We start from the raw sequence: 22,843 nt of genomic DNA on the forward strand, positions 1-22,843 counted from the left end.
GCAGTGTATGGCCCGAACTCGGATGATCCGGACTTCTTTAATCATGTATGGCACCTTATTTCTTCTATGGGCCCAGCAGCTATTGTCTGGGGGTGAGATTTTAATTTTACTCTTTCAGCGGCACTTGACAGCTCCGGTCCGCGCTCTTCTCACCCGCACGCTACTGCATCTCTCAAGTCCATCCTTACTGACAACTCGCTCTATGATGCTTGGCGCCATATCTGGCCCGATGCCCGTGAGGGCACCTGTGTCACCGGTGCCAGGGGCTGCTGGTCACGCATTGATTTTTGGCTCACCTCCCCAGATGTCCTCACTTGGCTTATCGATGCGACTCACATGGCGCGTACGTTTTATGATCATGCTCCGGTTCAGATCGGTCTCCGCCTCCCTCACTCCCCGCAACGAGCATTCACATGGTGACTCCCTCCGAACGCGCTCCATGACACTGTCTTCTGTGCCGAGATCCAAACTGCCATAACCAACTATTTTTAACTAAATGTGGGTTCTGTGGACTCTGCTTCTGTTCTCTGGGAAGGCACTAAAACTGTCATACGGGGCGAGTGTATCTCTAAACAAGCCGGTGTTTTTCGTTCCATCCGCACCACTCTGGCAAAGTTGGAGACTGAAATTAAAACTCTGGATGCCACCCAGGCGGCACGCCCCGGGCCTGACACCCTCGCGCTTTTATGCCAAAAGCACACAGAATTTTCTGCAGAAGCTGACAGAGAGCTCGGCTTTCTGGGCAGAGAGGGCCGAGCTCGTCGCTTCGGATAGGGGGACCGGCCTGGCAAGACTTCGGCTAATCTTCTATGTCCACCCCGTGCCGCGTCTTACATTACGGCTCTCAGTGATGGGGGCTAGACCAGAACCACCTCCCCGGATGAAATTAGGACTCGTTTCATGGAGTTTTATTCGCAGCTTTACACTGCTGGCTGCCCCCACCCTCGCGAGGCCTTCGAACAGTATTTCAAGACCATCGCTCTGGTCTGGCTGGAAGACTACCATCGAAAATTCTTAGATGAGCCTTTCACTAAGGAGGAGATACTCGCTGCCATTAGTAGCTTGCCCGGCGACAAGGCCCCCGGCTTGGATGGTTTCCCAGCCTCCTTTTACAAGACATACGCCACTCTTCTAGAACCTCATTTGGTGGCTATGTACAATGAATCCTTTGATACTGGCCTCTTCCCTCAGTCCCTTCGGGAGGCAATGATAACGTTGATACTTAAACCTGATAAGCCAGATGACCGCTGCAACTCCTATCGCCCTTTCTCTCTTATTAACACAGAAAACAACATTTTTGCTAAGTTAATCTCCGCTCGTCTTATACTGCTCAAGCCCCGCATTGCCCTTCCGGACCAATCTGGCTTTATCCCTGGAAGGGCTACCTCGCACAACCTCCGAACAATTTTCTCGGTTTTACATCAGATTAACCCTAGCCTCCCCGCGGTGGCCGCTCTGTTGGACGCCACAAAGGCGTTTGACATGCTGCAATGACATTTTTTTTGCATGGGTTTCAGTAATAAATTTATACGGCAGATATCGCTCCTCTACACTAGCCCTTCTGCTCGTCTGCGTATTAATGGGCAGATCTCAGATCCCATTTGTATAAAGCGCGGTACTCGGTAGGGGTGCCCTCTGTCGCCAATGCTTTTCGCTATCGCGATGGAACCTCTTGCGGCCAGACTTCGCCAGCACCACACCCAGAGGGGTATAGGTTTCTCGGCCCGTTCTCTCCTTGTCTCCATGTATGCGGACGACATAAGCTTGTATGTTCGCCATCCCCAAGACAATCTTAGCCCGTTTGTACGTGAGATCATACGATTCGGCGGCCTTTCCGGCATACAGGTGAATTGGAGCAAGTCCGTGCTGTTTCCTCTCACTGATTCCACCAGGCAATTCACGCCGGATTATCCCTTCGTTTGGGCCTCCGGTCCCACCCGCTACCTGGGCATCTGGCTTAGTAGGGACCCAGACGAACTTTGGAGATCGAACTTTGGGCTTGCGGTGGACTGGTTGGAATCCAAGGTTCCTAGTTGGAGTCGTCTTCCGTTATCTCTTGCCGGCCAGATTGCTATAGCTAAGATGGTGGCTCTGCCGAAATTTCTTTATCTGTTCTTGAACATCCCTATCCCCCTCACGTCCCATTTCTTTCGCAAACTGCGTTCCTTAATCCTCTCCCTCATCTGGGCCGGTGAACAACCGCGAGTAGCGTATGATGTCCTCACTCTCCCCATGTCGGTCGGGGGTCTGGGGGCTCCTGAATTCAAGCTCTACTCCCTATGTGCTCAGGCCAGCTTTCTGCACTTTTGGATCCATCCCTCTCCTTTCCAACCACACGTGGCGGTTGAGACGGACATTGCATCCCTTTGGCCGCTGGCCACGGCATTATTCGATCCGGCGAGGCGTCCACGTGCGGAGGTGTACACGGTCGAGACACTGCGCTGGGCCTGGTCCGGTCTGCGCCATTTCTCCAATCTCCCGCTACTCTCAGCTAATGCCATACCGATTGTGCGTCATCCCGCTTTCCCCCTTTTCAGTCATCTGGCATGTCTAAACACGCATCACGCCTGGGCCTGCTGACGGTGGCGGACCTGTATCCAGGGAACACGTTTTACTCTCCTCCCGATTCTTCTGGCCCAATGGACACTCTCCTGTTTTATCAGTTGCGTGCTATCTGCCGGGAGCTGCATCCCACATTCCCTCAGCCCCGTCTACGATGCCCGCTCTTGACTATACATAAACATCCCGACTCCACATAAACTAGTCACTAAATTATATGCCATTACATTGTTGTCCACATCCATCTCTACAGATCGGGTGCGTATGGCGTGGGGCGCGGACCTGGGTTTGGATATTGCGCAGGCTGACTGGCTCTATTGTTGCAATCAGCTGAAGAGGCTGTCACCCAACTACCGGCTTCGTTTAATACATTTCAAGTATTTACACAAACTATACCGCACTCCTGTTCAGTTCCACAGACTTGGGCTCATACCCAGTGACAGTTGCATGCGCTGCGCTGCCCCTGCCGTGGACTTCGCTCATCTAGCATGGTTATGCCCCAAGGTGTCAGACTTCTGGCAGGCAATATGTGTCGCCATCTCAGACATTACCTCCGCGACGGTGCAGCCTGATCCTTCCCTGTGTCTGTTGGGTTTTGTTAAATTTTGTCCAGATGCCTCTCGTCGCTTAATTGCAATGCTGCTGGTCCTTGCCAGGCGCAGGGTAGCCATTTGCTGTGGTGGCAGACCGGCGCCTAAGGTTTATCATTGGCTGGAGGATGCCTCGAGGTGTCAGTCTTTGCTGTCGGAATTTTGGGATTTACTACCGGTGAGGTCTTGTCCTATTGACATATGGGGACCCCTGGTGACATACCTCCACTCTCGAGCTCCTTCAAGGGATGCTGCCTCTCCCGCGCTCCCCGCCGGCGTTCTGCCTGCGGCAGCCGCCGGTGTTGGTCAGTGATTGCTTCCCTTTCTCTCCTTGCCTCCTTGGTGTGCTGCGCTGCCCTTTGCCAATGCAGCGGAACCATAACCCTTTTTGGGGAAGGGCGAACCGGGTAACTTTGCTGTTATAATAATCTCCCACAGCATTTGTCTTTTGCAGGCGAGACTTTGTCATTTTAATCTCCAGTCATGATTTGGAACTTACTGTGTAACTTGGTCTGATCTGACATAAATGTAATGTGTTTGCTTTGAAATGTCTCAATAAAGGTTTTGAAAATTAAAAACAAAAAAATATATATTATTTGTATATAAAAAAGATAAAACTCAAATAAATTCAATTCATGGCCCTAATGGTAAAATTGCTTTATCCCAAAATTATATCTTTAATGAATTTTGGGATTTTTACTCTACTCTCTATGACAAACCCAATTTTAATGATGTTTCCCTAATTGATTCTCTTTAGACTAAGTGTGGATTACCCAAGATTTCGCAATCAGATAAAATTGGGCTTGACTCACCCATTACTCAAGACGAAATTCTATCACCCATAAAATCTCTTAAAAAAATAAGTCTCCTGGGGGCATATGTATCAAACGATTTTTTAATCGCAAACGCTGCGATTCGCAAAATAACAGCGTTTGCGATTAAAAAATCGGTAATCGGGATGTATGAGCCAAATCCCATCGCAAAATTAAGGAATTGCTAATTTAGCGATTTCTTAATCTTGCGTAAGCATGTAAGAAATCGCAAATTGCGATTTCTTAAATGATATGTAAAAAGCACCCAAGTTGTGCGAATTATCCTTAAGAAATCGCAAATTACCACCAACTTCCAGTTGGTGGTAATTTGCGATTTCCTTTCAAAAAGCACTTTTTTGAATTTTACAAAGTGCCACGTGGCGCTCATACATGCCCTTAGGGCATGTATGTGCGCCATATGCACACACAGGCTAATTTCAGGGGTGCATCAGGGTGTCATCATGACACCCTTGCACCTTTGAAATTATTCTCAAATTGCGATTAGCAAATTGCGATTCGCTATTTGAGAATTACTTCCCATTCATTCCTATGGGTCTCCTGGCCCATAGAAATGAATGGGCAGGTATTCCTTAATTGCGATTTCGCAATTTGCTAATCGCAATTAAGGAATTTTAAGAAATCGCAAAAAGTTTGCAATCTTTTAAATACATCCCGTTTTGCAATTCTCAAATAGCGATTCTTTAAAAATCGCTATTTGAGAATCGCAAATGGTGATGTTGATACATATGCCCCCTGGTCCCAATGGCATTCCTGCTGAGTTTTATAAAGAATTTCAAGTACAGCTTATTCCTTTTTTATTTCAACTTTTTACCTTTTTTGGTTCTACAGGAACCTCAGTTTTTTTTACTGAGGCTTTAATTATTGTACTTCCCAAACTTGATAAGGACCCCACACTTGTATCAAATTATCGTCCTATCTTTTTAATTAACCAAGATTGTAAATTATATGCTAAAATACTTGCTTCTAGATTATCCCCTGTGTTAGATTCTATTATTCATCTAGATCAATCTGGTTTTATGAAGAATAGATATTCTGCCAACAATACAAGAACTTTGTTATATGTTATTGAACAAGGTACCACTTTAACTTTACCATCAGGAATTCTTGCCTTAGATGCTGAGAAAGCTTTTGATAAAATTCACTGGCAATTCTTATTCCATACGTTATAATCATTTAATTTTGGTGACATATTTATCCACATGATTTCTGCTTTGTACTCTGCTCCTACTGCTTGTTTGTTTATCAATGGCCAAGTTTCAAACCAATTCTCTCTTTTTAGAGGTACAAGACAAGGTTGCCCCCTTTCCCCGCTTTTGTTTCTTATAGGTATTGAACCTTTACTTACTTCTATAAGAAAATGTGATAAAATTAAAGGAATCAATATTAAGGACGTTATTATTAAAACCTTAGCTTATGCTGATGATGTACTTTTATTTATTAGTGATCCTATATCCTCATTCCCTTCCTTATTAGAGATTATTTTGAAGTATTCCTCAGTTTCTGGATATAAGTTAAATACTAATAAAACTGATTTGTTTCCTTTAAATATGTATTGTACTCCTGATATTATACCTATGAATGAAATTATTTGGCAAAAGGATAAATTGAAATATCTTGGTATTCTGTTCTCTTCATCCATAAAATCAACATTACCATTGAACTGTGACTTTATATTAAATTCTATTAAAGATAAAATATCCAAATGGTCTTCACTTCACCTTTCATGATGGGGAAGAATGGAATTTTGCGCCTAAAATCTTTTACACCCTTGCCATGATTCCTACTCAATTTTTTATTAAAGTTTTATAAAGACGTTGACAAACTTCTCTCCAAATTTCTTTGGAATAACAAGTCACCTCGTATTAGTTATATAAAATGTAAAATGCCCAAATGTAATGCAGGTTTTGGATTACCTGACTTTTTTCTTTACCATAAAGCTTTTATTTTAAAACAAAGTTCCATATGGTTTAGCCATTCCTTTTTAAGTAATCCACCTGTTTGGCTTCTTATAGAGAAATCAATAGTAAAACCATTTTCACTACCCACTTTGTCTAATAAATCACCATTTTTTCATAAATCTGTTATTTGAAATCCACTAAACTGATTTTTAATGATTTAGATTCAATTTTTCAGTCACCCATGTTCAATACAGAATACATGTAATTATGACATAGCCCAGTCATTAAATTAAATAGAAATATCACTTTCTGGTATTCATGGATTAATTCTGGTATTTTTTACCCTAAAGATGTCTATTACAACAATGCTTTCATATAATTTGAGGCTTTACAAACAAAATTTAGTTTACCTCAGTCGGACCTTTCCAAATGTGAATATTTGTGTAATTTGATTTTAGATTAATTTCCTCATGTTATTCCTTCTAATGTTAAATCTGAATTATCGATTCATATTCAAACTGTTTCCACTTTATCTCATAGTGTTTCTATTTTATATAAGAAATTATCTATTTCTCTAGGAACCAACATTAATATGATTTCGGTATTTTGGAATAATGAACTTTCAACCTCCTTTTCTACTGATGCATGGAAAGATATTTGGCTTAATAGTATTTCTGGTTGGTTACCTGTCTCGCTTTATCAAACTAATTCTTATATTTTATTCAACTGTTTATGAACTCCATTACGTTTATTTCAAGCTAAACTTCTTCAGTCTTCAACATGTTGGCACTGTAAATTACATCCTGGTACATTACAACATATGCTTTTTGATTGTCCTTTAGTTTTTACATTTTGGACTGAAGTTTGGGATATTAAAAAAAAGATATTAAATATTCATGATGATGTTTCATTCAAAATGCTAATCTGCAAATCTGCTGTTCTCTCTCAATACATAAATGACTTAAGGTAAACTATTTAATTTTTTAATATCAGCTGCTTTAAAATCCATTTCATTCTGTTGGAAAGATGTTTCGCTATTGTCAGTTCATGCTTGGTGGTCATGGGTTATTTTTACAAGAAGAGGAGCTCAGTTATCCTTGACTGAATAGAATAGAATTGACTGGTATTAATCAGAATTCTAACTCCTATCACTCTTTTTGGAAACCTGTTGATATATATTTATCTTCTTAAATATATATTTATATCTAGTTTTTTATTGCTATTATAGTATACCAATATCCACGCTATAGTATCTCTATTTTATAGTCAATGCAATGTTTTTATAGCTGTTTCCTTCCCTTCCCTTTTATTTTTCAAATTAATTTATTTACTGATGTTACCTACTGTAATTTAATTGATGTTCTTGTATCTTCATATTGTCATTAGGTATTTTCTCTCAATAATATTTTTTCTGTATTGTCTTTGTTTATTGCTTAGTATGAAAACTCAATAAAATATTTTGAACATAAAAAATAAAAAAAAGAATGAATCGAATTATGATCTGAAGAAGAATCTGAATCACCCCTCTCTAGTTAGGAGCACTTTATCATAATATAAAAATGCACAATAATATATTGAAAATTAGAAGTTGCATAATGTGCTCAGCCAATGGAAACCACTCATCCGATGGTGACGTTGACATCTGCTGCTTCTCCTTTCATTTCCCATGGTAAACTTGTACGCCAGTTCATAGTAAAGTCAATATTGCAAACGTAATAACATGGAGGAAAGTTCTCATGAGAACCTTCTTATCTAAGCTATTAGCTGCATTCAATCTCCCATTGTGAATACAAAAGGGCAAAACAAATGCAATGAAACAAAACTATCGACAATATCCTGATTAGTGTACATAAAATATATCTAAAATATTCTTCATTCTAACAGACTATTCATTATGAATCCACAGCAAGGTTCATTATTAAACATGGTCCTCTAATAATGTTCGATGAAACAAAAGAACATAATCTTTAAGTCAGCACATTCTTTAGTAGCATACTGGTGCTAGGCAAAATATTCTAAATAAATGTCTAACTGGAAGCAAGAGTTGAAAGAACAAGCATTTGCAATGCAATAGGTCTCTGTAGGCAGAGAAGGGCACTAGACTGTTATCGGCCAACAGGGTGGAGGGGTCAGAAGGGTGGGGGTGGTTGGGTAGGGAAGGGGGGGTTAAATAGCAATGTCATAGTTTATTCAGATAGATTAACTTTAAAAAACACAAAAGGGAAAGGATTCCGAAACATAGGAGGAAGCGGCTATAGCGAAGATATAATGAAGAGATAATGTCTGACTTTAAATATATGTGTTGGAATGTAGCTGGGCTCAATCAGGCTAGGAAGCGATGGTTAGTAATGGAGGAGCTTCGCACATTTAATCCCCATATACTGGGACTTACAGAGACACACCTAGCTTTCAAGGATAGATCGCAGCTAAAACAGTTAGGATTTGATGTAGTAGTTTACACGTCACAGGTAGTCTCTATTCGAGGGGTAGTTATCTTAAAGTAAAAAAACTGTAGAGCAACAGTAATACGTACACTAGCCAATTTAAAAGGTAGATGGGCAATTGCCCAATTGCTGATTAGGGGGCGTAAATTTACGATATGTGTGGTTTATGGCCCAAATACGGATTGTCCGGAGGTTATTCACTTTATATGTTCTAAATTGTTGGAATGGAACGGTGACCTGATAGTAATGGGTGAATTTAATTTTATAATTGAAAAAAAGATTGACACTACTAATACAGCACAACGAGGCAGAATGGGCAGGACTAGGGTGGCAATTCTGGAACTCCTGCATTTGCATCGGCTGGATGATGCTTGGAGGAGGTTAAACCCAATGGATCCAGGGTTTACATTTTATTCGTCCCCGCATAAACATTACTCCCGAATAGATATGATGTTTACCACCAGGGGAATACTGGATAAGGAAACTATGGAAGTATGTCCAAAGATCACATCGGACCATAATCCGGTGATGCTAACTGTACAAATCAAATTGGACGACAAGACGCTACGGAGGGAATTTACATTTCCTAGACATCTCCTAAGCAACCCTAAGTATGGGAAATTTATGCAGGATACTTTATGAGAATACTTAGAAAATAACTGGGGTACTACGGCTATTGAAGTGATATGGGATTGCTTGAAGGCGTATGTCAGAGGAGCCACATTGCAGTTTATTTTGAGGCAGACTCAGCAGGCTAACAAGGAGAAGGAACAGGAGTACAAGTTGTTATTAGAGCTGGAGCAACAACATGCTAGAGGTATTATAGCAAAAGATAAGGAGGAACAGCAAATATATTTGAACCTGGTGGAAACTAGAGCTAAACTTAACCGTGGGCTGGTGGACAAAGTAGCTACTAGATATAATAAATGTAAGGCTAAGCAGTATGAATATGGAGAAAGAATAGGATGTCTGTTAGCCACACAAATTGCTGATCAAAGGGCTAGATCATTTATCAAAACAATCAAAGGGGGGGATGGCTTAATCCATATAAGATCAGAAGACATAGTTGAACAATTTAGACTTTTTTATGCTGATCTATACGATGAGCCAGCCCTTACTAATACACAAGCAACTATGGATTATATCCAAGAATCTGTGTTGCAGGTTTTGAATCTGATAGACTCTGAGGGGCTACAACGAGATGTTGGACTTGGGGAGGTTGAGCTAACGCTGAGCTCTTTACCAAATGGTAAGGCGGTTGGCAAAGATACTATCCGCTTGAATTTTATAAACGCTTTAAAGACAGTTTGGCACCAGTTTTTACTACATTGTTTAATAATATTATGAACGATGAGGATGTTCCGTCTACTTGGAAGATTACTAATATCATAGTATTCCCTAAAAAAGGGAAACCAGAAGAGGAAATGGGCTTGTATCGTCGAAATTCACTGATTAATGCTGACGCACAAATATTTTCTAAAATGTTAGCTTCCCGGTTGGCCCCAATAATACATCAGTTAGTATCAGAACAGCAACATGGATTTGTCCCCGGTAGAGACACAGCAGCACATATAAATACAGCAATTGCTGCATTTGATGTATCTGGCCAACTAAATCAGCAAATGGGGATGATGATGTTGGATGCAGAGAAGGCCTTTGACCGAGTTACCTGGGGAGCACTATGGTCGATTATGTCATCATTCGGCCTGGGTCAAAGGTTCATCTCTGCTGTTAAAAAATTGTATAACAACCCGATAGCAGCGCTGAAGCTGAATGGTCTTACATCGGCTCACTTTGCTATCAGAAGGGGCACGCGGCAGGGATGTCCGATATCCCCGCTATTGTTCGCATTATACATTGAGCCCTATATAAGACACTTGCTGCAAAATACAAGGATCGACCCGGTTGTGCTTAGTGGCATGGAACTTAAATTAACTGCGTATGCAAACAACATTGCCATTTTTTCTTCTAATCCAGATGAGGCTATAATAGAAATCATGCAACAAGCACAACGTTTTGGCTCGTTTTCAGGCTATAAACTAAACGTGAATAAAACCCAGACTATCTTAAATTAAAAGTCTGTCACGACCCTGCAAGAGCTAGGAATAACAACAATGGCAGTTTACTCGGGAATATACTTAAGCAGTCGAGTGGAAGAAGGGGTCTCATTAAACTACGAGCCACTGCTTAAAACTATTATGGCCAAACTCCGTAAATTGCATTGACTCCCATTTAGCATCAACGGGAGGCGTAACATAGTTAAAATAAATATTTTACAGAAATGTTTGTATTTGTATCGGACAATTCCTTTAAGAGTCCCGTATATATTTTTCAAGCGGTTAGAAAGTTTATTAGGTAGTTTTATTTGGGGCTACAGACGTGCAAGAAGAGCTCTTAGGTACATTAAACTATCTTACAAGCAAGGGGGTTTTAAGCTTCCAGATTTTAAACTTTATTTTTGGGCTGCTTTTGCTGGTCTCATTCGAAGCCTACTTGATGGGCCAGATACTAATTCTGTATGGCTTTCATATCAACTGGCCTGTGGACCCAATACTCTATTCCTTCTTTATAAAACGGCAGACCCGAACTACTACAAACGGGTCAAGTTCAAGGGGCAACACTAGGATATGGCAGGATATCTGTAAGGAGTACTCAGTTCCAGCGTTTCACTCATATATGAAACTATGGGATAATCCTATTATGCCTGATAAAAATCAAAAGATAAATAAAAGGCATTGTCATTTACAATGTCAATAGCTCAAACTCGCATAAATGCGAGACCTATTGCATTGCAAATGATTGTTTTATTTTAATGCACCGCACCGCGCTTCAGTCATCCTCTCACTAGATCCATCCCGTGTCCACCTATGTCATGAATGCATCATCATCATCTAAGGAAAAAGCATGCCCCTGAACTTTTAGACCCCTTAGAACAGACCTGTACTCCTTAGGCCCCCCACTGCTGAGCTCCAGTGCCCTACCACCTGCGCTTAGTCTGGGCTTCGGAGGGAACTCATCCGTGGCTACATCTTGCCTACAAAAGTCGGCTGCTGAATTATCATCTCACATCTCAGTGCCAATCTCTAAAGATCTGGGAGGCGGGTACCCTAGCAGCAATCATGGCTGGGCGGCAAACAGAGCACAGGCCCTGGGGGCACTGATTGCAGGAAGGGTCGTGGATTTAACAAAACAAACGGATACATCTAACGATGAACCACGCTTGGCGTGAGGGTATGCCATAGACGCGCAAAAATGTCACATCCTGAAAATGCAAAATACTGGGTTCCCTCGGATTATTTTAGAGACGATGCTTTGTGTTGTTTATCTGCTACAAACTGCCAAACGTACCCACACCACTCATCGTGCACCTCAAGTAACAACATTGAAGGCTGCTGATCCCATACCCAGCCACCAGACAAACCCTAGACACTGTACACCAAGAAAGTCTGTGCCCTTCGTAGCGCACTGAAGTAAAATGGTAGGGAAGCGTCCCTTCCCTCAAATGCACTTGTTGTTTCCAGGGTCAATACACTTCCCCATCTCCAGCCCGTTAGGAGGTCTCCCCCTCAGCAGCACAGATGAAGGCACCCTGGAACCTTCTGTTTACAGTTCACTCCACAGGTCACAAACTAGCTGTTCTTTCCATGAATTTCCATAGTACACCTTTTGGGTGCAACAGTGACTCGAGAGCCCCGCTCGTCTAGACAGGTACAGAGTGCAGCTACTGAACATACAGCCGACTACAGAGTGCACAATGCACGCACACAGTCCAGTACAGACTGCAGAATACACACACAGCCCAGTACCTCATGTATGATGCAGACAAAGCCTACTACAAAGTTCATGACGCACACAAAGCCCAGGGCTTTCACCTATCGCCCGTCCCACTCATCACCTGACAAGAATAGACTTGTTATGTGCGCTGACACAGAGACCTCACAAATAACAAGCATTTGCAATGCAATAGGACTCACATGTACGCAAGACCTATTCCATTGTAAAGGTAGTCATCATGGACAACGGGAGGGAGGGCAGGGGGGAGGCAAGGACAATCCGGAGGGGAGAAGGCATGGACAACGGGAGGGAGGGTGGGGGGTCAGCACGGACAACAGGAGTGAGGGCAGGGGGAGGGAGGTGAAAGCACAGACAACGGTAGTGGGGGCGGGGGAGGGGGAGAAGGGGCGAGAAGACACGGACAACAGGAGTGCGGGTGGGGGGATGGGGTGAGAAGGCAGAGACAACGGGAGGGAGGGGGGAGTAGAGAAGGCAGTAGGAGAATCTCATTAAAGAAAATAGTGCTCACAGTCTAAATAACGCATACAATGTAACACTCAAAGTAAAGGGGCCAGTAGCCATGGGAGGATACAAATGACGACATGGCCATAATGAGGAGGGACTAACAAGACTATAAACTAATACTAAGGCAGCATTTACGAAGGACAAAGACACAAGCCAATGAAAAATATGGGCGGGGGAGCGGGTGGAGCTTCCCTCATGTACTGAACTACAGCAGATCTTCACCAGAGCAGCGCTTGCGCTCTGACTCTAGGCTCGACCTAAAAATGGCTTGGCCCTAGTTACAGAAGCACATTAAGAATGATAGCCTACTACATTTTTGTTTTCTTTCCTACACGTTTAAAGCAAGCACCTTTTCCTACTTGTGAATTTCTTATGCATTCTTTTAGCGGAGTTAAAATGCACTCTAAAAGTGATTCTTACACTTTTAAAGCAGGCACATTTTTCCTACGTGTTATCTTCTCTATGCATTATGTATTTCTCACAAGCTCAAAGTCCTTTCGGCATATTCAGTTTCTCTATGGCATAGCCGCCAAATCCTGAGAAGGATAATGGGTGAGGTCTGTGCTCAGCGAAGTATGTGGCTTTCATTCTAGCTCCTTTTGGTTTATGATTTTGGAAGCCCTGGTATTTCATAGTGCCACCAGGTAAGTGATTGATCACAAATTTCACAGTGAGAGGTTGTTTGGAAGATATTAAAGGGCAGATCATTTTCATGGCGCGCAGCTCAATAGTGTCAGTGCTGAGGACTGGAGACAGGTCTGTTTTGAGAGTGATAAGGAGCAAACTAGATTGATCGTGTGGATTTACACATCATTTCCACAGGACAGAAAGCACTTCTGACAAAGAAGGCAGTGGTCATGAATGCTTCCTTGATGTCCAGAAACAAAATAATAATTCCAATTACAAATGTTTAAGTTGAGACCACAGCAGGCCCACACGGTTTAAATTGTGAAGATGTATTCTGTTAAAGCACTTGAGCAGACTGAAATATTTATTTTTTGTGAGTTTTATACTACACTGTGTGTAACCACAGTTTTTCAGAGTGCTGAAAACTTACAATATCCTGTTAATGAAAGATGAGGAAAGGGAGTTTGGAGTCTGCCCAGAATGGCCTTGCTCTTTATATCTGAGACACTCTTGCACGTGGCCCTGGTGAGGCGCCTGGCTTTTTTTCTCACTGATCCTTCTACACTGTGTGCTGTATTGTTTATCCGCTCTGCAAGACGCAATGATGGAATTTTGTTGATGTATGTCTTCCCTATCTTATGTTTTTTGTTAATTTCTGTGGAAATTCTAAGCCGGCGGTAATGTTGCCAATGTTTCTTTATAAAAATACAAATAAAGTATTTTAATGTTTTTTAAAGTTATGGTTAGCTCAATAAACTATCATGAAAACTATTGTGTTCATTCAGGGCAACAAAATATTTGGGCATCAAAGAGTATCGCCAGGTACCTGTCTTTTTTTGGAAGTTGCTGGGGCATAGCTAGACCTTGAGATGTGTTGAACAGTAGGGGGGCTCGGTCAATTTGTCTCATTACGAGGGTATTGCTTTTGTCTCTGTTCAACCAGTGGCTGTCTCTAACCAGATGGATTTCCAAGAACGTGGCGTTCTTCGCATATTCCTAAAACGAGCATCTGCTCACTAAAAATATATTCATCTTGTGCTGAGCATGTTGTGTAATGGTCGTCTGAACAGTGTCAAGTCCTTTAGTTTATTCTGACCAAAGGTGGGGAAGGGGTCAGAGGTGCTGCTGCAAGGTTCCAGGCTCATCGTCTGCCTTTATCTCTTAAAAAAATACATTATCTACACTAATAGAAACATGAGTGAAAGCCTGGGCTAGGTCATCACCTAAGGTCAATTCTTGTGGTGCAGTGGTAGAGTCCTGCAAAGATGTCATGCAAGGCAACAGTGCTGGTCCACCAGTTTACCATTTATGGACAGTACATGACCTTTCCATTTGTGTATTGAGGCCTGGGGTCGTGCTACATTCAGCCAGATTGTTGGTGAAAAAAGGAACCGTATACGGACCTAGTAGTGTAAATAGGGTCTGGATCTGATTACAAGTGGGTGTGGATGACAGAGAGGTATAACACACTTGGCCTAGTACCTCTATATTCTGACTGCTGGCCTATGAAATCAGGGCTATGGACCCTGCCATTGGTCCACCAATGAAGTTTATTTCAGTAGTAAATGCTTAGATTGAAGGTTTGTGATCTCTCATTGGCAGCTGCTCTTTAAATATTTTGGGTTATGAGCAAGTCTCACGGTTTTGGGTGATTCTGATGATGCTTTGACAATGCATGAAGACATCTGTCTGACCTTTTTAACTCCCACACATGCTTTAGGGTTGTATGCTGTCCACAAGGACTTGCCTCTCCATGCTCCTTTTATTGGATGGAGGGCCATCAATTGACCAAATATCAGTTGCACAAATGTTAGATTCCCTGATGAACCCAAAGAAAGAGATTCTTGCTCTTAATCGCAATGCTTACATCGAAAATGCACATCCAGAGTCTATGACAACTACAAAAAATACACATGTACCTTTGATCCACCTTATGTACTCTGCACCAGATAAAAGTGGCTTTCAGGTCATTACTCCAACGGTCGTTACGATCACATTCCAAGCTGACATGCCCATTTCAGCCTCTATGAGCTTAACTTATATTTAATGCACTGAACATCCTTGTCGACAATGAGGCATATGCACCCAGGTTTGCATGATCAAAATAATACACGTTGTGCAAATCATTCACCCACATCTACATACAGTGCGCCTCATGAGCCTAGTCCTCGGTTTAGGTTTTTTCAGTCAAGTAGAGTGGGTTGGAATTAATATGCAGCATACATTTTGCAAGTACAGGAAGGATTTTCCATAGACATGCTCCCATTGATAGGTGTTTTCATTGACTTGAGGTACATTTACCTTGGTTCGAGGATTGCATGACTTATGAAGCGCAGAACCATCATGCTAGTCTTAAAGCACAGCCTGGGTTGTCTTATGGGTCATCAGACATGCACCTCTGGCCCCTTCTCGACATTTCCATAGGTGTATTTAAATACACCAAAGGTAATCTAGGTCACTAAGAAGCTATAGTCTTCAGTGTCCATAGCGCTATCAGTAAGGAAGCAAAAGCTGTAGTGGTATTGAGGACAGCAAAACTAATAACATCGGTGAGAAGGTTACATCCTTCATTTCATGCCAGTCGAGTTCAGGAGACACCCAGTGCTCAAAATCTAGTCTACCAGTCTAGTCTGATCTACACTTAAACATTGCATTACTATTAACAAAAAAACAAGGTATCTTACTTCTCTTTAGATGATATGAGATTTTGCACTCTTGTTACGGTCTGGGTTGAGTGCTTTCATGGCACTGTATCAACAACAGATAGGAATAGCTTTTTTTATGTTTAAAAGCTTTATTTGAATAATAACAGAAAATACAAAATGCCAGCAATACAGAGAATAACATATTAAAAAGAGTACAAAACAATAAAATGGCTAGCCGGAGGAGAGAAAAGAAAGCTGTTTAAATTTACAAGGAAGTAAGGGAGGGAGGGGAGAGGGAAGGGGAGAGAATAAGGGGGGGAGGGGGCAAATCTTACAAATTGGTAAGATATTATATTGCATATCTACAAAGAAATGTGAACAATGATTATAACATAATTAATAAAAAACAATAAACCAACAAGGGTTAGAAGAAAAGAACAGAGAAAATAAATGTTTAAGGAGGCTTAAAATTTTCGGCATTTAAACGAGAATCATTTGTTAATGCTAGTTTGTCTAAATAAGTAGTGAGTGGCAACCAGAAGAGCTCCCTATTAACCATTGGTTTGCAAGAGGAGGTAAAAGCAATATCAAGTCGGTGCAAATGGCAGAGACTATTCCACCAGTGTTGGACAGAAAGCTTTGTAAGAGTTTTCCAATTAAGAGTTATGTGCTGGAAGGCCAAAGCTAACATAAGGTCGAAAAGACGATGTTTATGAGTGGGAAGATCTATGGAATCAGACAAACTACCAGGGAGAAGAAGAGGAATAGAATAAGGAATAAGAATATTAAACAAGCGAGAAATATAAGAGTTTATTTTACCCCAGAAGAGAGAAACTGAAGGACAAAGAAAGAGAAGTTGCATGAAATCAGCATTAGAAGAGCCACAAGTCCAGCAATTTGTATCAGTAGAGTGGGTAAACCTAGCTATAGAAATAGGAGTAAAGTAAAGTCTATGATAAAGGAAAAACATAGATTGAGTAAGAGAGGCAGAACAAGAGATTTTAAGAGAGCGGGACCAGAGTTTGTCCCAAAAGATGATAGTCCACTCACATCCCAGGTCAAATTCCCATGTATGTTCCAGTTTAGTTTTGGTACGATCAGGGTTAGGAGCTAAGGAGAGTTTATAGATGAGAGAAGCTTTGGGAAGAGTGAGAAGAACCTCAAGAAGAGGGTTTTGATCAGAGAGAGGAGAGACAGAGGGAAGAGAGTAGAAGATATCAAGAATCACTGCCATTAGGATGGAGAATTTCTGGAGAAAGGAGCGGTGACAGTGAAAAGTAGCTTGAAGTTGGGGGAATGAGCAAGGAGATAAGCCATCAAATAAATTCTTAACCCAAATTATCCCCTTTAATCTCCAGTATTTCCAAAAGATGGGTCTATTATTAATAGTAATAAGGGAGTTATGCCAAATAGGAGATTCTAAAAAAGATTCGCTAGAGACAAATTTTGGTTGGATCAAAGGCTTTAGCAGGGAACAAGTGTGTTTAAACAAGGGGAGATAGGTATGAGGGATTTTGGCAGAGAAGGCTAGAACTTCCTTCAAAGACAAAGGTAATAGCAAAGCATGTTCAACAGAAAGCCACAGTGGGTGTAAGGAGAAGAGTCGGAGAGAAGCCATTTCGAGGCCTGACGAAGGCAAAAGGAATTGTGATAAATGTGAAAATCAGGGAGGTTCACACCCCCATTAGACTTTGTCTTGCGAAGAAAGGATAAGGAGATTCTGGCTTTTTTGTTTTTCCAAACAAATTTGGAAAGGCGAGAGTCAATCTTTTTAAAGTAACAGGCAGGAATATGGACAGGAAGCATGGAAAGAGCATAAATCAATATAGGAGTAATCATCATCTTAATTGAGTCTAATCGACCCCACCATGAAAGGAAAAGAGGGTTCCAAGAGGAGAGTAGTTTGTCGATCCGAGATAGGGCTTCAGTCATATTTATTTTAACAAAAGAGGTGATAGAGTTGGAAAACCACATACCTAAATATTTGATTTTGGAGCTATCCCATGCAAAAACAGGAGAAGAGAAGGAGTGTGGACACAACATTTTGAAAGAGGAAGAATTTCTGTTTTAGCTGAATTGATTTTATAGCCCGATACAAGGGAAAAGGAGGTGAGTTCATGTAAGAAAGGAGGAATAGAGGTTACGGGATCAGAAACAAAAAGTAGGATGGCATCCGTATAAGCGGAAAGTTTTAAGTGTTGCTCACCATAGGAGAAACCGGAAATAGAAGCATTGTTGAGAACTGAGGGGGGATAAAGGACAACCTTGGCAGCCCCTCGTCGAAGGGAAAAATAAGAAGAAACACAATCATTGACTAGTACCGAGGCTCTGGGGGCAGAATATAATTAATAAATAAGTGAAACAAGCTTGGAACCAAAACCATGCCACTTCAAAGAGGCAAATAAAAAGGACCAATCAACCCTATCAAATGCTTTTCCAGCGACAACAGAAATGGCTGCCTAGGACATGGAAAGAGAAGGGATTCTGTTCAAAACATTAAGTAGGAGACGAAAGTTATCCAAAGTCAATCTACTCTTGACGAAGCCACACTGTTCCTTACCCACCAGATGAGGCATAAGAGGGTCTAATCTCAAAGCAAGTACTTTGGCAAACAGTTTATAGTCTACATTGACTAGGGAAATCGGACGATGATTCTTACAAAACATAGGATCTCGGCCTTCTTTATGTATAAGGCAAATCGTGGCCTCCTGAAAAGTACCTTGTGTCTTGATGGAGAGAAAGAATGAGTGAAAAAGATTTAAGAGTATAGGAATTAATAAGTTAGAGAAATGTAAATAGAATTCAACTGAAAAACCATCTGAACCGGGGGTTTTCCCTTTCTATAAAACATTTAAAGCATGAGATAATTCATTAAGGGATAAGTCTGTTTCAAGAGCAGAAAGATTAAGGTGATCATTAGACAGGGTCGGGAGTTTGTTGAGATAAGATTGAATCAGGAAGGTGGGAGGGGTAGACTCCAGGGTATAGAGGTCCTTGTGAAATAGCATAGATTCATTAAGAATGTCCTGATCCTTGTGAAGGGCAATACCCTCTAAGGAATAAATAGTAGCGATTAGAGTACGGTCTTTACGGGACTTGAGATAATTTGCTAGAAGTTTACCCACTTTATTACATCCACCGTAATATCGAGCACTGCTACGAAGGAGTATGGAAGATGAATTATCAGTTGCGATTTTATTCAAATTTAACTTGGCACGGATAAGAGCTGGTAAGACTGAATCCGCCGATGAAGAAGTATAGCATTTATGTTCTAGGGCTTTAATGTGTGCAAGGGTAACTTTTTTGTTGTCGGAGGAAACGTTTCTTTTTTTTTTAGACAAAATCTATAATGAAACCCTTCGCTGTAGCCTTAAAGGAGTCCCATAATATATGGTGGGAGGAGTTGGGTTACTGTTTAGGTCAAAAATTCATTAGAGAAAGTAATGAAAGAGGAGGAAAAAATCAGATAAAGGAGAAGAGAATTGTTAAAATACCAAAGGGAGGACCTGGGATGTGGAGGGAGCAGATCAAGATCAGCTACATTTGGGGCATGGTCAGAAATAACAATAGGTTCTATAGAAGAAGATAATAGATTTTGAGATAAAGATTGATAGAGAAAAATGTAGTCTAAACGGGAGAGAGAGTTATGAGGGGGAGAGAAAAAGGAGAAGTCAAGAGCATCGGGGTGGGAATGTCTCCAAGCATCAACTAAATATGTTTGGGAAATAGTGTCAAGAAAGCATTTATGTGCTTTATGAGGAACAAAGTGTACTTGAGATTGGCAGTCCAGAAATGGGTCAACAACTTGATTGCAGTCACCTCCTAGTATAAAGAAATCGTCTCTAAACTGAATACATTTCTGTGTAATCAGAGGCCACAAGGAACAATCAGGTTGGGTTGGACCATAAACATTGAATACAGTCAAAGAAATGTTATTAATCAACATCTTCACTAACAACCATCTCCCTTCTGTATCAGTCTCTTGCGATAAAACTTACAAATCAACTTTTTATGGCATAAAATGATAACACCATTTTTCTTATTGGAAGTAGGGGAAACTAAAACTGAACCCACCCAGCATTTTTTCAATTTTAATGCTTCGGATTCTGTAAGATGGGTCTCTTGTAGGAGCACCAAATCAGGATTATAAGAAGCAAGATGGGATAGTATTCTCCTTCTCTTAATTGGGTTAATAAAACCTTTCATATTCCACGAAACAACTCTGAATGCAAAACCAACAAAAATACATAAAGAACAATATATGCAATAGTAAAATTATGAGGTAAGAGATAGAGAAAGAGAAAAGGGAGAGATTTTAAGAAGTCACATGGGGAGAGAAACAGAAAGAAAGAAAGCAGTAATTCAGTCAAGAAAAAAAAGGGAGAGATACGAAAGAGAGGAAAGAAAGGAAGGGAAGAACGAATAAGAACAAAAGGAGACAGTACATGTCAAGGTGACGACTGTAATACGTACCTTACGGGGAACAAAAGGGAAGGATGAGAGGCGGCAACGGACAACAGAAACAGTACACCCAACAAAGAGCAACACACCACACCAGGACATCAAATAGACATGAGCAGGAGCAGGAACATAGAGAGGAACCTAGTAAACTTCAATGAACCTGCAAAAGGAAACAAGAATTATACATATAAAAAACTAGAAGAACAATGGAGTTCAAATAGTATAAACTATAACAGCAAATTCAATACAGCAGTATAAGAAAAGGAGCGCCATATTCAAGTTCCAGAAAGGGGAGGAGCCCTCTCCATTGAGGCAGTTGAGTGAGAATGAATAAATCTTCTGAGGTCAATCGGATCTTCAAAGGTGGAAGTCTTGTTGAGGAAAGTAATGGTGAACTGTTGTGTGCTGCCCTAGAGCTCACGGGCATTTGTTGAAATAAATTATGGACACGGCGGCCCTGCCGTGAGGGCAAGCACCATTTCCAATCGATGAGAGGCTGAGGTAGGAACTGCGTCCACACCATTCAACACAGTGAGCCTAACAGGAAGAGAGTCTTGCCGGGGCATTCCTATTACTTACTAAGGTTTGAAGATAGCATCAATATGTACAGTTTGGCGCTGGGAACCCACTTAGGGAAATAATGACTGCTCCTAGGACTACATGTCCCAACAGGATTTGCAACACCAGAACACACTTTGCGAGTCCCACCAGGGGCAACCAATCAATTAAATAATGCCTGATAATTGAAAAAGTAATGGAGCATCCGCAGCGCCACCTGATTGCTCAATGCCTCTGAGGACGCGGCGTGAGCCGTGGAAACTTGTCCCGCATCTAGATAATACAGCGGGGAGATCACGGCAAGCTGACAATTTAATGCTGAAGTGTCGTGTGCTGCCCTAGAGCTAACGGGCATTTGTTAAAAAAAAAAATATATATATATATATGTGTATATATGTGTGTGTGTGTGTGTGTGTGTGTGTATATATATATATATATTCACTTAAAAAACCATAGGTTTCACACATGTTATAGTTAGCTGGGCATTTTCCTCATGAAAAACCAATGAAATTCCCCCGTTATAGTTAGTGCAGGCAACTATAACTCACGCGACCGTAATCCGCTGATGATGACGTCAGATATTACATCACTGTATTTACACATTTATATACCCATGTCTTCTTCCTTTTTTTTTTTAGCTATACATATATTTTTTTTTTTTTTTTCAGAAAGACACATATGTCATCAGTGATGTAATATCTGACGTCATCAGCAGCGGATTACGGTCGCGTGAGTTATAGTTGCCTGCACTAACTATAACGGGGGAATTTCATTGGTTTTTCATGAGGAAAATGCCCAGCTAACTATAACATGTGTGAAACCTATGGTTTTTTAAGTGAATTTGCAAGGTTTTTTAAATGCTAATTCCTAACTATAACGTGTGTGAAACCTATGGTTTTATCAGTGACTTTGTACGGTTTTTTAAATGCTAAGTTACTTTACGCCGTTCATGCCGCGCGCGCACGGTGCGCTTCGCGCACGGTGCGTGCACGGTGGGCACGCGGTGCGCTTTGCGCACCGCGCGCCCACTTCACGCAGTTCGTTCCGTGCGCGCATGGAGAGCACGCGGTGCGCTTTGCGCACCTCGCGCCCACTTTACGCAGTTAGTGCCGTGCACGCACGGTGCACTTTGCGCACCGTGCACGCACGGTGGGCACGAAGTGCGCTACGCGCACCACGCGCCCACGTTACGCTTAATGGGCCATGTACGCACGGTGCACTTCGCGCTCCGTCCGCACAAGGAGGACACATGATACGCTTTGTTATTAAGGGTTGTGGTATACTTTGTTACTTGCGTATGATAAGCCATGCACACTCGCTGTGCTGCACACAGCATGTGCACACGGGGGGGTTGATATAGCAATATTATTTTAAAGCATATATACCATGCGCGCACGTTGCGCGAACCTCGCGGAATTTTTTTCATTTCGATAGTGCGCGCACGCTTCGCGCACTTGGCGATTTTCCGAAAAAAATAATTTTTTTTAATTGCCCTAGGGGGACCTCCTGGGAACCCTTGAGCCCTGCTAGGGGGTCAGGAACTGTTCAGCTTGCCCCCTTTACATGTTTTTCTCCTTTAGGTTTCAACACCCTCTCAGTGCGAGAGACAAAATGGCGACCGACACTTCCTGGTTTCGACCGATTCGAATGTTTACTAAGATGTAACAACCAATCAGAAGTGTGCTCGCGGACGGCCGAGTGCGCGCACTCTGCGCGCGTACAGATATATATATTGATTTAAATGCTATTTTCTCAGAAAATACTGAACAGATTTACACCAAACCTGCAAAAGGCACCAAACGGACCTTATGGCTACCTCTCTGCCAAATTTCACGTAATTCTGTTCAGCCGTTCGGGCTGTAGCTGGACTAAAGTCCCTATGGAAAAATCCATGGGGAAAACGTGTTTTGGGACCCCCCTTTTTTCTCG

This window comes from Triturus cristatus, chromosome 7 (genome assembly GCF_964204655.1).
Source record: "Triturus cristatus chromosome 7, aTriCri1.1, whole genome shotgun sequence".
Lineage (NCBI taxonomy): Eukaryota > Metazoa > Chordata > Amphibia > Caudata > Salamandridae > Triturus > Triturus cristatus.